Below are 15290 nucleotides of genomic sequence, written 5' to 3'. Positions count from 1 at the left end.
CTGGTTCAGACATCTTGCTTCTATCTGTGTTGATTGAGTCCCTGGCTGTCACTTCTTCCTGTTCTTTCCTTTTGGGGTTAATTCCTTCATTTCATCATTTTGAAGGAAGAAAAGGAACTAATAAAGTAAAAAACTAAATAAAATAAAAATTTAAAACAACACAAAAAAATAAAATAAATGATGCTAGAACCTTGGTGTGTTTTGGTCTGGTTGTTGAAAGGAGCTTGACAGAATAGAGAAAAAAAGGAAAGAAAAGAAAAGGGAAAAAAGGACAAAAAAAAGGGAAACGTTTAAAAATTTGAAAAAAATGATTATGATAAGATAGAATAAAATGAAATGATGAAAGTAAAATAGAATTTTAAAATTAACAAAATAGTAAAAAGTATAGTTAAAAATGAATAAAAATCTTTTTTTATAAAAACAGAAAATAAAAATAATTTTTTTCTCTTTCTGTATTCAAGAATAAGAAAAGAAAGAAAATCGAATAGATGGAGCAGCAAACAGTGAAATATGATTGAATTTATATCTAATTTCCCTTAGAAGTCAAACTATGAAGCACTTTATAGTCCATAAATTAATCAGGCAGAGAGACTTGTGTTCCTCAAGAGCAGGTCCCAGTTGGGCGGGGCTTAGTGTAATGTCTCTGTTCTCCACTAGATGGCGCTGCTTAGCTTACTGGGGTGGATCATGGCGCGTGTAGGCGTGTGCGTGTACGCGTGGGACGGGTGAAAATGGCGTCAGCCAGTCTCTAGTATCAGAAGTTTGTGCTTTCACCCCCGACCAGCAATCAAGCACCCCTCCTTTGTCTCCGGCTTCCATCCACTCTCCGCTTCTACACTGTCAGTGACCAAGCCGTCAGGCTGCCCGGCAGCATCTCCTCCTGAGTTTTATCTCAGATGGGGCTGTGTTTCCCAATCCCTCATTTTTGAGGAACTGTGGCTTTGACCCGCTCAGACCCTCTGGGGGAGGGTCTCCCCAAGAAAAGGCCAGGTGCCCGCCTGCCTGCAGGTACATTTGTGAGACTGTGCTGCTGCGGATGCCCAGAGACTGCGCGCTGGTGTCAGCTCGCCCCAGAAAAAGTTTGCACAATCTTGTAGCAGCAGTTTTTCGGGGATTCTGGTAAATCGCAACACTCCTGGCACAAGGCTTCACCCTTAACATCCTTGTTCCAGCGCCAGCGAATGTAGCCATTCTCCGGGGTCCACCGGGACCTTTGCTGTGAGGAGGCCACATAGCCTCCCAGCAGGGTATCCACCTCTCCCCATGTGGCCCAAGGACCCCTCGGACCGCGCTCTCTGCTGAGGATTCGTCCTTCCCACCAGAGCACCACCAGGTATAGAGCTGTGAAGTTTCAGACTCTGTGCTCCCCTGCTTATAGTATCTTAACAGAATTTAAACCCTCTCCTTTCTCCCTTTTTTGTCCATTCCCTTGTGGCTGTTTCCACTCCTCTTTCTCTCCAGCTACTTTCGGTGGGGGGTGCTTTTCCCATACTCTTCCCTCCCCCCCCCCCCCGCCCCCCGCCCCCGCTTCCCCATCTCTGTCCTCTCTCCTCAGGTAAAAATAAAATAGCTCCCTGCCCCACACAGCTTCTCTCTCCTCCAGTTCATTTCTCTGTGCCGTGTACCTGCCAAGTTCTGTGGTTCATGTTGTGCAGATTGTTGTGTTAATCCTCAGATCAGTTTTCTAGGTGTGCAAAATGGTTTGGTAATGATCTGGCTGCATTTCAGGGAGGAGAACAGCATTTCCATGCTGTTCAGCCATCTTGGCCCCTCCCTTTATGTTTTTAATGCTACTGGTTTCCTAACCTTTAAAAAATTACTAGCATAATTGTAATGACAAATGCTAATTTTCTTCTTAGGGAAGTTTAGAGGAAACTATGTAACTAAAATAAAATCAGTAACAAGACAGTAGAGTATCAAGTTAGTGATTAGAAATATTTACTGTAATATGTTTTCACCTTGATTTCTAAATATACTTAGGCTGGTGATTTTTAAGAATATGTCATTTATTCCATAACCTATTTTCTAATAAAATGTCATTAAGATAAATCAGTTAAATATTGGAGTGAGTGATATTTAGATTACAATGCAGTGTTTAAACTATCAAACACAAATACTCAATTGGTATAGTTCTTTGAACCATTTGGGTGATACTGTAATTATATTTTCTTGGAACCTCCTTTTGTTTTGTTTTCAGCAAAATGCAATCTATTTATAAAAGTTTATGACTATTTAGAACTTAACATTTAGTTTGATATTCTAAACTTTTCGAATCTTAAGCACATTAGGAATCTGCAACATTGATCTGCAAAAAACTAAGAAAGGGTTTTAAGAGTGCACTTTTTTGTTATGTTTTATATTCCCTACCTAAAGTTGAGCAGAATATTGAAGAACAGTCCTTCTCCATGGGTACTTCGTTTCTGCTTTCAGTTCTTGCAAAATAATGCTAGAGGTAGTAGACAAAGGAATAAAACAGCTCCAGAAAAAAATATTGCTATAGCAAACCCTGAAAACCTATAAAAAATGTGTTTTGGGACTTAAACATGGCTTTTCTTTAAGTGATTCTCTATTATCATATATTTTTTACAATATTCTTGACATTTAAAATGGTTAAATATTTTAAGGGTACATTTCAGAGGTAAAGGTGTTTTCTTTTGTATCTCATTTTTCTCCTTAATAGCTAGGTTTTATTCAAATCCAGCTTGAAACCAGAGTCAAGAAAACAATAAAGAAAAAAATTGTTTTTTAAAGCTTATTTATAAATTTTGAGGGACAGAGAGACATGTATGCACGTGCTTGAGCAGGGGAGGGCCAGAGAACTAATCCTAAGCAGGTTCCAGGTTTAGCACAGAGCCCCACATAGGGCCCCATATCACTACCATGAGATCATGACCTGAGCCAAAATCAAGAATCAGACACTAAACTGACTGAGACACCCAGACCCCCCACCAGCCACCCAAAATTTTTCATTGCATCATATTGTATTGAACCAACTCAGTAAATCCCCATTTAATGTTTGCTTTTATTAAGGATGGTTTCCAGAAAAAAATTCCAAAACCCAGTGTATTTGCAAATAGAAATTATTATCACATCCACTTCATATAAGATGTGATACAGTGATTTGAGTATATAGTAATATCAAGCTTGGGCTGTACTGTATATTTCTGCCATTTATGAACAAAATTAACTACTATAAAAATGTTTTTGATTCAAATGAAAAATCACATGGTTTAGGAATAATTTGGTTATCCTAAAGTTATTTAAACATATATTGTGTTTCTTCATATGTGTAAGTGATATTGATAGTTGAAAACATTAAATATTATTTTATTTTTTGTATTTACTACAAATGTTATTTTTTAAAATTTATTACAAATGTTAATTTTGAAAATCTATCACTACTTGTCCAGTTTTTTTGCTGCAATGTCACACTTACATTATACATTTAAAATCAAACTACTAATCCCTGTAAATTATTTGCATGGCTTTCTCTTTTTTTTTTTTTTTTTTTTTAATTTATTTTTGAGAGACAGAGAGAGACAGACAGACCATGAGCAGCGGAGGGGCAGAGCGAGAATGAGGCATAGAGTTCAAGCAGGCTCCAGACTCTGAGCCGTCAGCACAGAGCAAGATGCGGGGCTTGAACTCGCAAGCCAAGAGATCATGACTGAGCTGAAGTCGGATGCTTAACCTGACTGAGCTACCCAGGTGTCCCCATAAAAGCATTTTAAAAATGAGTCTGGTAAAGCTGCTCTTGGAGAATCTTTAAGAGAGGAAGCACTTGACAAGGACTGGCTGACATTTATGAGCCACACTTTCTGTATTTTCAACTATCATTTTATTTCTGCCAGCAGATTTTCAAGGTACTGTGGCAAAACCAGTAATGATTCTAATCATTTACACTCCATATTTGGATATTTATTTTGATCACCAATTACTGTTTTATTGCTGTTTCCTTGAAATTATATATATTTTAGAAGTGTGTTAGAGTATTACATGGAATTTTATTAGATTATATAGAAACTTTCCAGTAAGTCATTCTTTTAGAAATTTGAGTACACCTATCATTTTCTCTGTCATTCTTGCTAATCAATAATCCAATTATAAAATATATTTTTAAAGTGACTTTTAAAGAAGTTCAAATAATTTTGATTAACATGTTCAAAGTTAAAGAAAGTTCATCTGCAATTAAAAAAATAATAATTTCATGAACAAAGCCATATGAAACAGTGACTCTTTGTCAAACAGCATTTGACATTCTAGGTGGTTCCCTAGGCAGGGGCACAGAAGAATTGGTCTTGTATTGAAGCTACTTAAACCATGTAGGGAAACCTGACTCATGAAAACAGCTGTCCTTGTTTCCATTCTTCTGCTGTAATTCATTAATTAATTGATTAATCTGCTGGAATTGATTAATTGATTAATTCTCCACACTGCAGCCAAAGTCATTCTTTTAAAATGCAAATCAGATTAATAAGTGGTTCATGGTGACTTTGCAAATGTAAAATTTCAACTGAAAGCTGTAGTCCATAATGAAACACTTGTAGACATTTTTAAAAAGTAAATCAGATCATGTCCCTCCTTTACACAAAACACTCCAGGGGCTGAGAATAAACACTAAAACCTTTACCTGGGCCTCGAGGTAGTCAGATCTGACCACAAATTGGTGACTCACTTGTCTGCCAGCACTTCCTCTGCATGGCCTCAGCTCCAATCAGTCTTACTTCCTGCCTACCCTTGTCTACCCTGAGTATTCTTTCATTTCAGTCTTGCATTCCCTAGTTCCTTGCCTGGAATACTTTTCCATCACATATATCTTGAACTTATTCCCTCATCCCTTTTAAGTCTCTACTTCCTCCTAGACAATCCTTGATCTTAAATAAAATGGCACCACTTGTCACATTCTACCCCTTTAAGTCATATTGTTTTCCCTGTTAGTTTTAGGTAAATATCTGTTTAGTTCCTCCCATTATTGATTTCAGCCTTCATGAGAGCAAGAACTTCGCTGTGTTCATTGCCATGTCTCTAGCATCTTAAACAGTCCCTAGAAGCTCCACCACCAGCCTATATCTTGGATTTTTATGAATTAGAAAAGGTCACTTCTGCCTCAAATTATTAGAATGCCAACGCCTGGTGATGATAATGATCATTGTAAAACGACATAGTAATTATGATGTGAATGTCATCCCCTGGAGTTGTGCAATGCATGATTTGCACAATTATAAACACCGATTCTGCTCTTGACATGTTGTAATCAATAAATATTTGTTGAATTAATGCATGAATGAAATGACATGATCTTTTCAAAGAAATACCTGTAAATCTAAATTAGTTGTAAAATGTAGCTCTGGAACATTTTTTTAATGGCCATTATATGGGTGTCACAAGATAAAAAAAATTTGGTTACAGCCTTTGAAATTGCACTAAAAACATATCAAGTCGGATGAGACTAAATAGAAAAGTTAAGGAGAATAGGCTTTAACAGATGTTCACTTATGGTTTGAGAGAAAAGGGAAATTTTTCCTTTTGCTCAGATGTCAGTCTTGAAATTCTCACAATTTTTGCAGACAGTTTGGCTGGTTTCCAAACATTCATCGTTGCTTGTCTGGTATGAGGAATGCCATCTGTGCAGTATGGAAGTCCTTTTTCAAGAGTGGATTGCTAATTATGCTCTGGGCAGGTGCTGTTAAAGTAAAATCAGGTGTCAAGCTTACCATGGTCTAAAATGACTACATTTTGCTGAAAAAAAAAAAAAAAAAGGCATAATTATGTAAAATGGAATTTAAGCATGGCAGGTAAGCGTTCCATTTTTGGGGTGTTGCAAAGTTCAGATTGCACAGCAAAACTTTAAGATTTTCAAACTACTTCTATCAACAATGGAATAAAGCTTTACCTTAAGTCAGGGACATAGGCTACATCAAAGTTCTATATTTCCTACTAAAATATCTTCCCAATTGTATTTTCTTTTCTGAAACGTCCATGAAGGAAGAACAGTGAGATGAAAAATGTAACCACCAATTCCAAAGTACATAAATTAATTTTTGCAAAATTATGTTTAACTACTACTAAATGGAACCCGTTCTATTATCAGAGTAAATAGACCTCATTGGAGTTGTTTAGCTCCCTCCAGAGTCAAACGACCAATTTATTTCCTTTATATCTTTATATATATATATCAATTCAAAGGAAGTATTGCAGGCCCTCATAGTTTTACCACTGATTTTTGATAACACTCATTTGATATGGTGCTAACTCATATAAAGCAAGATAGAAAAACTTCTCAATTTTTAAAGAGTATAGACATATCTACTACAATAAAAAGTCTTCATTATCATTATAAGAATCTAGATTTGTTGTTGCTTATTGTGTGTGACCTACTGCTATTTGCAATATAATTAATACATTATATTGTTTAAGCCTTACAGCAGCTCTTTTAGAGTCCAGTATTGCCCTAGGCTACAGGTGAGATAATTTTGTTCAGTAAATGTAAGTGTCTTGTCTAAACTCACATGCCACTGACAGAACCGGGGCTCATAAGCAAGTCTTTTGCACCCTAAAGCCTGTGTTTTAACTATTTCAAAAACAGCCTCTTCCCAAAACAAGTATATTAGGTAGAAGGATTTCCTTTATTAGCACATCTAATCTCAAAAGAAATGCAATTAGCATAGTAAAATATCATAATTTACATACTGCTTGGTCTCAGTTAGTACTTCAGCCACAATAGTCAAGGCAAACGGAGCCACAAACAGGAAGTTTAAAACCTTCTTCTTCATGAATTTCATGGACCTGTTAAAGCCAAGGAACTAAATGCAAGAAGCTTATTCTTTTTTTTTTTTTTTTAATTTTTTTTTCAACTTTTTTTTTTTTTTTTTTTTTTGGGGACAGAGAGAGACAGAGCATGAACGGGGAAGGGGCAGAGAGAGAGGGAAACAGAATCGGAAACAGGCTCCAGGCTCCGAGCCATCAGCCCAGAGCCTGACGCGGGGCTCGAACTCACAGACCGCGAGATCGTGACCTGGCTGAAGTCGGACGCTTAACCGACTGCGCCACCCAGGCGCCCCTAAGAAGCTTATTCTTATACATTATTCAGTTGCTCAGTTAACTTGTTTCTCATCCCACAGTGGATTAGAATTATCAAATCAGACGTGCCAAGCACAGGGCTATGCACAGAACTGGAAGCTTAAATATCAAAGGACAATATGAAAAAATAATAAAAAGTAATTTGGAGCTGTTAAAAGATACACTGAGGCATATTAAGAATTATAGGGATTTGTTTGAGCAAGAAGGGATTCAAATGGGGCATTGCCCAACTGGAAGTAGTTAGGAGCACTCCACTTACAGGAGCTAGGGGGAGACATTTTTATAGAGAAAAGAAGGAAACAAAGGAAGGAAATTATTGAGTAGTTACAGATTAAAGCCTAGTTGGCTCTTTGTGAATGGATGGATTTAGGATTTTGATTTTGCAAACCCGGAGGCATTTATGGATAGGCCTAGGTTTTTGTGTGCTTACTTATGCAGGCCACCATAGCATTAGAGCCCCATCAGTTTAATGGCCTCTAGATGTTTAATTAATTTAACATAGCTAATTGCCTTTGCATTAAAAAATCTGTATTATAGTATGATTTGGTTAAGAAGTGTTAAAAACAAGACTTAGGCCCCAAATGAAGTCACTTATGCTAAGCCCTCTGTCACCAAACTGAGACTTAATTACAGTTTCAGTTCTCTCAGAAATGAAATCTAAAACCAGTCAAGAAGGAATCGCCAGATGGGCCTAAGTTAGGTCATCTGCCTGATAGATCCCTGCCATCCCCTGAAGGAAAGTAATGTTGCAATAACCAACCTACTTTTCGTCCCCCTATCACTTTCTTGTTCCGGCTCCCTTCTGTCTATAAAAGTCTTTCTTTTTATATGGCTCCTCAGAGTTCTTTTCTATCTGCTTGATTGAATGTTGCCAAATTTGAGTTGAATTTGATCAAGTAAACTCTTAAGTTTTTTAATGTGCTCAGCTTATTTTTTAATAGCTCCACAGTCAGAGGAGGGAACCTAAGGAGACCCCCTTGGGCTTCTAGGAACGGTGAGCAGCTAGACACAGGTAGCTGTTGGGCCCCTTGAGCCTGATGCTTTTCTCTCAGCCTCAAGGTTGTGGGTAGGTCTCTCTCAGATCCTGCCTCTCCACATTTTGCATTATGTGCTTTCAGACTTCAAGTATTTCTTTTTTCTGGACTGGGTCCAGAAACTGGCCATAGTCAATCTGGGTTCCACTTAGAAACTGCCCCAGGTGTAGCGTCAAACTAAGTCCAACTTAAGCTGGAATTGAAGCCTTAGGTAAGTAAAATTTTGTTTTAAATTTTTGTTTTAACAAAGGTAATCTTGAATTAAGGTGTCCACAGCAGAGAACTTTTCACCTAGATATACTTATCCATTTATAAGTTACCCTTAGAGAAAAAGGGGTCTTAGCCAAGCACCCAGTATATAGAGTAGAGGGGAAATTGCTTTTCCTTCTCTACAGTTTTTAGTGACCAGGATGAGATCCACTGAGACACCCAACTTGCTCCAGAGCCTGCAGAGGGCATCCTGGGAAAACTGTAGAAGTCAGCAAACGATAAGAATTCTTGTCAAAGTCACTTCTCCCAAATCTCTGTCTATGGTGCCAGGTCAAGAGAGAAAGAAAATTTTACATTGCTCCTTTCAGACTGGCAGCTAAAAAAACCATTTGTAAGAATTAGATCTTTGAATTGTGGCTTGTGCATTTTGCTTTCGGGAAACACTTGGTTGTCAGTCCTTTCTCTGCCTTCTTGTTTGTCTCATTTGGTGTCCTAAGAACTTGACTTATCTTGCTGCCTGATTAGCACATGTGGACTTGTGTGTGTGTATGCAGATCACCCAACAGGGTAGTGGCACTCAAAATATAGCCAGAGAGGATTTTGGGTTGTACTCCATTTGTGGCTAGGGTCCTACTAGCTGCTGCCACCTGGGGAGCAATTGTCTAAGTCAGTCTTTCTTTCTTTCTTTCTTTCTTTCTTTCTTTCTTTCTTTCTTTTTTGTGGCTATCTTTGGGAATGGCTCTGGATATTGGAAGCATCATTTGCACCTCTTTGGGGATGCCTCTTGTGTCTGTCAAATTTTTCAATACTGACAGGAATATTAGTGTTTGTCTCAGCCGAAACCTGACAAAATATTTGGAAGAATTTTTTAATGTGGCTCTATGGTCCGAAGTTGGCCAAATTGGAGCTGATATTCAGAAAATGATAGAAACTTTTTTTTTCAGTTCTCCCCTAAACATCAATGAAACTATGCACACAGTGAAAAAAACAAAATATTTTGAAGCCTTTGTGGTAGGATTTACTAAAACAAAGACACAGAGTTCTAAATCCAGAATATAGGAGTCTTTTAATATCCATCTTAGTTGAAGGTCTTTTCCCTGAGATAAAAGCTTGCAGGTATTATGAAAGATCTGATTTTAGATGATAACAAAAGCCCTTCGTGGAGAAACTTGCATCCTTTCTCTATGCCTTTGAGATGCCGTCTCCTCTAGGAAGCCAGAGCCATAAGATCTCTCTTTGTGTCCATCTGTGTGTTTATGTGCATATGTCTATGTATGTATGTAATAAACATGTGTTTTTTTTCCTACCTCCGGATGGTATTGCCAAATGTAATTTGTAAAAATCTTTATTTCATTGGAATAAAGAAAGTAATTGAGAATACTCTTGGGGCGCCTTGGGTGGCTTAGTTGGTTAAGCATCCAACTTCAGCTCAGGTTTGTGATCCATGATCTCGCAGTTTGTGAGTTCGAGTCTGCATTGGGCTCTGTGCTGATAGCTCAGAACCTGAAGCCTGCTTCAGATTCTGTGTCTCCCTCTCTCTGTTCTTCCCTCACTCATCTCTCTCTCTCTCTCTCTCTCTCTCTCTCTCTCCCTCTCCCTCTCCCTCTTTCTCAAAAAATAAACATTAAAAAATTTAAAAAAATACTCTCAGAAGTGTAGAAACACTAAGCCAAATAGTTTTCAAGTTCACATGATCCAGGATTATCTTCAGTAAACAAATACTAGTTTAAGTTTGTTATTTTAATTAAAACAAGCATATTTTTAGAACCATCATTATTAAGAGACACTTGGATGGCTCAGTCAGTTGAGTGTCTCACTCTTGATTTTGGCTCAGGTCATGGTCTCACAGTTGTGAGATTGAGCCCTTAGGCTCTATATTGGGCATGGAGTCTGCCTAAGATTCTCTCTCTCTCTCTCTCTCTCTCTCTCTCTCTGTCCCTACTCTGCTGGTCTCTCTCTCTGTCTCTCTCTCTCAAAAAAAAGAACTATCAATATTAAACGTAATGCAGGCATACAACATTTATTCTCTTTAAGTTTTTTTTTTTTTTAACGTTTATTTATTTTTGAGACAGAGAGAGACAAAGCTTGAACGGGGGAGGGGCAGAGAGAGAGGGAGACACAGAATCGGAAGCAGGCTCCAGGCTCTGAGCCATCAGCCCAGAGCCCGACGCGAGGCTCGAACTCACGGACCAGGAGATTGTGACCCAGGCTGAAGTCGGACGCTTAACCGACTGAGCCACCCAGGCGCCCCAATTCTCTTTAAGTTTATTGCAAGTCAAGTAAGCTCACCTTATCTCCCTTGCAGAATTTCTCAGCAAGAAAGGGAACTTAAGATAATGGTTAGTATTTAATATCTTCATAAAATTTTCATGTGTAATCTAAACATAGTGTTAAGAACAAGTAAGTTAAGTGGATATAATTAAGATAAAAGTTTATTAATGAGCCTTTTGATAATAATTATGTTTTATGGTATGTGTACTTAAAAATAGTTTCCAGAACCTTCTTGCTAACTTGAAACCTTGCAGTTATACTGAGATAAGTTAAATGATGAATATTCATTGAATATCTAGATCATTTCCAAAAAAGATAAAATGTTGAAACATTAATTACTGAATGCAGGTTTATACACTTTGGACTTCCTTTTACTAAGGAACTAAAGACACATGAGTCTCCTAATAAACCCATGTTTTGTGCCACATTGAAAAATTTACTATGAAGAAGGATATACTTCTAGAAATTATGAAATGTATTTATAAAATCCCCAGAATGTTAGCATACCAGACAATCCACAGTTGCTTACTTCTTAGTTTTCATTCGGAATTATGTTTCTAAGGGTTAAAATTCTAATCAGTATATATAAGTAAAGCTATTTAGAAATAATAAGTGTGAAAGGAAACAACTGTGAATAAAAAGTAGATAAGGAGAGGGGCTCCTGGGTGGCTCAGTCGGTTAAGCGGCCAACTTTGGCTCAGGTCATGATCTCGCGGTACGTGAGTTTGAGCCCCGCGTCGGGCTCTGTGCTGACAGCTCACAGCCTGGAGCCTGTTTCCGATTCTGTGTCTCCCTCTCTCTGACCCTCCCCCGTTCATGCTCTGTCTCTGTCTCAAAAATAAATAAACGTTAAAAAAAAATTTAAAAAAAAGTAGATAAGGAGAATAAAATGACTAGTTCTTCCAGAAAGACAAAAAGGAAAAAAAAAAAATTAGGACAAAAACTGAATGGATATATAAAAAGTTATAGAAGGTTTGTGGAAAAGGAATCTTAGGAAAGAAAATTTATGTTTGGTCAAGCTGGCTAAGATTGGAATGGACTTATTTAAGGTTTTAAAAAATGAGTTTTAATATCAAAAGTATGCCAGTGTAATACTAGAATTTGGTTTTCTCTCAGTTAAAAGAACAACATTTTCTTAGATTATTGGCTGGCCCTTGATAAGAAATTGTAAACAAAGATTTTTCTTTATTTTTTAAATAATCTGGGCAGTAAAGGTTTTGTGTTTTATCAAAACAATTTACTATATTTCCCATTGTTTTTTATCATGCTTTCAATTACTTAAAAAAAAAAAGAAAAAAAGCCCAGTCTTTTTCATATTTAAAGAGCTAAGTTTCATTCACAACCATGTAATCTTCTGTATTTGTCTTTCACATCTCCTATTGTCATTTTGGTTAAATAGAAAGTTAAGTATTATTTCATAATGTTTTCAAATACCTTTATATGTAATTTAAAAATTTAATAGCAAAATGAAACTGTTGTATAGATGTATATTTATAGTGAGTGATTCAGTAGCAAACAAACCATAATACATTTTAACTAACATCACCATTAAAATATGTAACTCAACAAATGTATGTAGGATAAAAAACATTGGATTTTACCAACATTCATTCATGAATGATTTCTTTTATGATAGCACAGGGCTATTTTCTTGTCTAGACTCTGTCATGTGATTGTCTAGAGACTCTAGTTTAATGACTTATTTTGTGTGTTCCTTGCCTTATAACTGAATATTTAAATCAATTTATATTATCTACTTTTGCTCACTGATAAATAATAGGCTTTTAAATTTTTTTTAGTTTCTTCTAGAAGTTTGGGTCAAATACAGTACCCCAGGTTCCTGCTTTTACAGGTTCAATTGATTCCGATTGCCAACAGATTTACCAAGGCTTCTGAGTGTATGATTTAGGAGCATTGCTGCTTATGACGTTAGAGCAAGTTGTTGCAGGGACTACTTACAGTTATCCAAGCCTTTTAATGCTTTGGATAAGCCTTTAAAAAGGCTAATTCGATTTATAATTTAATTTATCATTCTTCTGTATCCAAGGAGGTAATACAGTGCCTGAAACCTGTGTCAAAGTTCTAAGCTTTTGTCTAGACCTACGTAGTTATAAAACAGTTTCCCCTAGGAGAGTGTTAATAGTTATTTTCCACATTTTTAGATGCCCTCCTCCTCCCCACATTTTTATCATCCACATCACATGACAGGAGACTGGAAAGAACATTTTCAAGAGAGACAGATTCAATCAGTCTCTACTGAAATCCTCACCCTTTGTCTGGGAACCCTGCCCAATCTCCTTATAAACATTTGGCAATTTGTGACATTTTACATATATGAAGAGAAGATTTCATGTCCCAGTAAATTTCAACACCATATATAATCTCTATCCTTATGTATCCAATAGAGGAAAAGAAAAAAAAAAATTAAGAAAACAAGACCAAATCTGAAAGAAGGAAACGGAGCACTGTAGTATTGTAAGTGCAGAATGGCAGATGCTAAAGTATTGGCTAATCCCAGCACGGTTAGTATTACAGATTCCCCACGGTAATGAGGGACTCCGGGAGGCCTACAACGTAGAATGTAGCAAACCTTATGAATATATAGAATATAAAGGAATATAATCATGGACTCATTTGCTGTCAATAGCAAAAAATGTTATTTCTTCCTTTGCCTTTTATTAGACTTTTTTTTTTAATCTTTGTGTTTTGAATTCTCTTAAAGACCCTTAGGAATAAAGGACCTACATTATTATTCGATTTTATTTTTCATTTTGGTGACTCTTCCATTCAGAATTCATTTTGGCTAAAAATCTTTCTGCAGCAAGGCAGTGTATAAAAATCTAAATACAAATATGCCAGTTGAGTAGCATTTTCTCATTTTTAGGCTCAATAGTAAATTATGAAATTTTATGCACTTTCATCCTGGTATTCTATTCTGAAACAGTTCCCTGAACTTGATGTTGTGACTGCATCTAAACTTCACTGTGCCTCATCCTTGTGAAATCTAGATGGATGAAAAGGTGTGAGGTATGTTTTCCAAATGTCAATATTGGTGTATATATTCTCTGACCCAGAGAGTCTGGTGAGACTGAAGGAACCAGAATCTGCTGAAAATCATAAGACAGTTGTTAACAAATCCTTGATGTTGGAGCATTGAATGAAATTGGAGGGAAACAGGGAGATTGGCCCTGTTTACTTATCTTCCTAAGTATTTAAATTGCTCTATTTCAAAACTATCACTTTGAGTTCTAACCTTTGGGAGCACCTTTTTTTTTTCTAGGATATTACCATATTATATATCACTCAAATTTTTTCTTCCTGAAACAGGAAATAAGAGATGGAAATACAATTTTTTTTCATATGTATGGGAAACATGGCAAGAGAGGGAGAGGATTAGAATAAAGACAGATGATGAAAATTATTAAGATATACCTTGTAATTTTGCCTTAGTGGCTGAATAAGACCAATAAAAGTGTTTTATAAACACATAATTCCACCTGACATATTTTTAGTTTAGTTAGCATAATTTCTTATTTTTCAATAGTGGCTTTCCACTAAAAATTCATAATATGCCTTACTCTGCCTTTAATACTAGGTTTCCTTTTCCTGGGGAAGTATTTGCTTTCCATTTCTCCTTCTATCTGGTGTTTATATGTCAGTTGCTACTACCTTACTATCAATGGGTTGCCTTTTGTTGTTGGTAGTAGCTCTTTTTCTAAAATGTCTATAAATCCAGTTCCTGAAAATTGTGTATGATGTTAAGTATTTTTAGTCTTATCCGGAAAATACTCGTGCAGAAATTGCCAACTAAAATTGTATCTCTTTCACAAAGTGACATTTCACAACGTAGTCATATATAATTATGATGGCCCTATATTATGATTCTTTTATGTAATTCAAAATACAATCCAATGTACATTTCCCATTAATTGGTTTTATATAAGACACTTAAAAGATTAATTTTACCAATCTAGGATATACCAACATGGTTGTTTATGCTACCCGTCTTAAATGTCTCAATTAATTTTTGTAGGAAAATGATTTCCTCTTCTTTCTAATTAAATTGCCATATATAAGATATTAATGTATCAGGGTGGCTTTTCTGCAGCGGCACCAGACATTGGAGCATGCTCTACTTTTTCCGTGTGGTACATCCATATCTTTAAACCTTGGGTTATGCTTTTGCTCCCTTGCTAACATTTTACTCCTATATCACAGTGGGGTTTGTTTGTTTGTTTTTGTACCTTTCAGGAACACCTTCCTGGCAGAATTCATTCCTTCTTTTGCTTGACCTCCCTTTCCTATCAGTGTTTTGCTAGACTACATCTGGTCTTGGTTGAGATTCTCACTCAGGGTCTGGTGATCTTCACGGGTTTTGTTCCTAATTAAGGAGCTAGCTTTCTGAAAGAAGGCCATGTGTATGGGCTAAAATCTAAGTAGGTAGGCTGAGATTCGGGAACAGTTGTTTTTGCTTGACTTCTACTCTTTTCACCACTTTTCTGAAAATGGATACATTTCAATTAGAAAAAAAAATTGGCTTTTCTACCAAAACCAAAGTGTAAACTTTTCCCCTTATGAAATGCCTTATAAACGCTGTTCTTATTCATTCTTCAGTGTATTCAACATAAACACTATTTTTAGATCTTTGCCATACTTTGTTTATTGCATTGAATGAAATAATATATTTATAAGGTA

General features: G+C 36.4%; 1 protein-coding gene across 5 annotated transcripts in view; it reads left to right on the top strand.

Moving 5' to 3' along the window:
• The first annotated feature begins 731 nt into the window (after positions 1–731).
• AGMO (alkylglycerol monooxygenase) overlaps positions 732–15290 on the top strand; it is a 381935-nt gene continuing 367376 nt past the window's right edge. For 3 of the 5 annotated variants that reach the window (XM_078441721.2, XM_078441711.2, XM_078441704.2), the window contains exon 1: positions 734–1333. The gene's annotated coding sequence lies outside the window, so the exon portion shown is untranslated. Of the gene's footprint in view, positions 1334–13539; positions 13623–15290 lie in introns of all 5 variants that reach the window. The other 2 variants (XM_078441706.2, XM_078441735.2) reach the window with 2 other exon arrangements.

This window comes from Panthera onca, chromosome A2 (assembly GCF_046562875.1).
Source record: "Panthera onca isolate mPanOnc1 chromosome A2, mPanOnc1 haplotype 2, whole genome shotgun sequence".
In the NCBI taxonomy this organism is placed as follows: domain Eukaryota; kingdom Metazoa; phylum Chordata; class Mammalia; order Carnivora; family Felidae; genus Panthera; species Panthera onca.
This window is presented reverse-complemented; position numbering and strand designations above follow the sequence as displayed.